The sequence below is a fragment of the Lasioglossum baleicum genome, unplaced genomic scaffold (assembly GCF_051020765.1).
Source record: "Lasioglossum baleicum unplaced genomic scaffold, iyLasBale1 scaffold0028, whole genome shotgun sequence".
Lineage (NCBI taxonomy): Eukaryota > Metazoa > Arthropoda > Insecta > Hymenoptera > Halictidae > Lasioglossum > Lasioglossum baleicum.
This window is the reverse complement of record NW_027469088.1, coordinates 847,501-850,585: the sequence shown is the minus strand read 5'-3', so window position 1 is coordinate 850,585 and position 3,085 is coordinate 847,501.

Below are 3,085 nucleotides of genomic sequence, written 5' to 3'. Positions count from 1 at the left end.
CCGCTTGTCATCAATATTTCTCGAGTTTCAATGCTCTCGGACGCGTATTGCTCCAGTTTTTGTGAAATATTGCTCCGACCGCCAAGAGTAAACTTATCTTTCCGGCTTACTCGGACAATTATAAATATTAGATCATCGTGTGGTAAAGCATTTGGAAGACAAATATCAAGTATGAAAGCGCTCGGATGAGTATTTATCGAATAAACTGAGAATAATGTTCGGAGCGCATCGCTTGCTCGGCCGCTCGAACGAATCGTTCGCGCGCCGAGGCGCGTCGGATCGCCGTGCGAAGGAGCTCGAGCGAAATTTTTCTAAGTCCAACCGCCAAGAGTAAACTTTTCTCCCCGAGCTCCCGCACGACTTTAATCGTTATATCCACGCACGATACCGCTTGTCATCAATATTTCTCGAGTTTCAAAGCTCTCGAACGCGTATTGCTCCAGTTTTTGTGAAATATTGCTCCGACCGCCAAGAGTAAACTTATCTTTCCGGCTTACTCGGACAATTATAAATATTAGATCATCGTGTGGTAAAGCATTTCGAAGACAAATATCAAGTATGAAAGCGGTCGGATGAGTATTTATCGAATAAACTGAGAATAATGTTCGGAGCGCATCGCTTGCTCGGCCGCTCGAACGAATCGTTCGCGCGCCGAGGCGCGTCGGATCGCCGTGCGAAGGAGCTCGAGCGAAATTTTTCTAAGTCCAACCGCCAAGAGTAAACTTTTCTCCCCGAGCTCCCGCACGACTTTAATCGTTATATCCACGCACGATACCGCTTGTCATCAATATTTCTCGAGTTTCAAAGCTCTCGAACGCGTATTGCTCCAGTTTTTGTGAAATATTGCTCCGACCGCCAAGAGTAAACTTATCTTTCCGGCTTACTCGGACAATTATAAATATTAGATCATCGTGTGGTAAAGCATTTCGAAGACAAATATCAAGTATGAAAGCGGTCGGATGAGTATTTATCGAATAAACTGAGAATAATGTTCGGAGCGCATCGCTTGCTCGGCCGCTCGAACGAATCGTTCGCGCGCCGAGGCGCGTCGGATCGCCGTGCGAAGGAGCTCGAGCGAAATTTTTCTAAGTCCAACCGCCAAGAGTAAACTTTTCTCCCCGAGCTCCCGCACGACTTTAATCGTTATATCCACGCACGATACCGCTTGTCATCAATATTTCTCGAGTTTCAAAGCTCTCGGACGCGTATTGCTCCAGTTTTTGTGAAATATTGCTCCGACCGCCAAGAGTAAACTTATCTTTCCGGCTTACTCGGACAATTATAAATATTAGATCATCGTGTGGTAAAGCATTTCGAAGACAAATATCAAGTATGAAAGCGCTCGGATGAGTATTTATCGAGTTATTGAGAAATAATGTTCCGAGTTATATTTCGACGTGTACTAATCGTGTTCTATCGGTCGTGCGGGTAAACGGCGGGAGTCAGTTTTGGTCTGTACTGTTAGGTAGATCGTCCCCGGATATGTTTGCGATGCGCGTGTTTGGATTAACGAGATTCCCTCTGTCCCTTTTTTTTTTTTCGTTCGAACCATGTCTGTGGATTTGTGCGGATATTGGGATGCCGGTTTTGGGCATTGTCAATAAAACAACATGTAATTGGTTGAAATAATACAATATGTTGATATTGTATTATATTATTCGTATCTTATTAATAAAATAAAAAATTTATATTTTAATTTTTTACTTTTAAATCACATGTATTATTTTCAGGTGGCATTCGTATGGGATAATTGGTTATTTCAGCTACATTGTTCTAATAATATAAGGAATATGCTGCTAGAACTCCGGCAATACGCTGCTAGAAGATGAAGCAGTACGGCGCTACAACATGAAGCTATACGCCGCTGGAACTCTGGAAATGGGCCGCTGTAACTGAAAGCAGTACGCTGCTGTAAATAAGGCAATACGCCGCTGTAAGCAGAAGCAACACGCCGCTGTGAATAAGGCAATACGCCGCTGTAAGCAGAAGCAACACGCCGCTGTGAATAAGGCAATACGCCGCTGTAAATAGAGGCAATACGCCGCTGTGAATAAGGCAATACGCCGCTGTAAGTAGAAGCAACACGCCGCTGTGAATAAGGCAATACGCCGCTGTAAATAGAGGCAATACGCCGCTGTGAATAAGGCAATACGCCGCTGTAAGTAGAAGCAACACGCCGCTGTGAATAAGGCAATACGCCGCTGTAAATAGAGGCAATACGCCGCTGTGAATAAGGCAATACGCCGCTGTAAGTAGAAGCAACACGCCGCTGTGAATAAGGCAATACGCCGCTGTAAATAGAGGCAATACGCCGCTGTGAATAAGGCAATACGCCGCTGTAAGCAGAAGCAACACGCCGCTGTGAATAAGGCAATACGCCGCTGTAAGCAGAAGCAACACGCCGCTGTGAATAAGGCAATACGCCGCTGTAAATAGAGGCAATACGCCGCTGTGAATAAGGCAATACGCCGCTGTGAATAGAAGCAATACGCCGCTGTGAATAAGGCAATACGCCGCTGCAGACGAAAGCAATACGCCGCTGTGAATAAGGCAATACGCCGCTGTAAATAGAGGCAATACGCCGCTGTGAATAAGGCAATACGCCGCTGTAAGCAGAAGCAACACGCCGCTGTGAATAAGGCAATACGCCGCTGTAAGCAGAAGCAACACGCCGCTGTGAATAAGGCAATACGCCGCTGTAAATAGAGGCAATACGCCGCTGTGAATAAGGCAATACGCCGCTGTGAATAGAAGCAATACGCCGCTGTGAATAAGGCAATACGCCGCTGCAGACGAAAGCAATACGCCGCTGCAGGCGAAAGCAATACGCCGCCGGAACTGAAAGCAATACGCCGCTACAGACGAAAGCAATACGCCGCTGCAGACGAAAGCAATACGCCGCTGGGATCGAAAGCAATACGCCGCTACAGATGAAAGCAATACGCCGCTGGGATCGAAAGCAATACGCCGCTACAGTCGAAAGCAATACGCCGCTGGGATCGAAAGCAATACGCCGCTACAAAATGAAAGCAATACGCCGCTGGAACTTTGAAATTCTTCGAGTATACAGACACACGCTTGGATA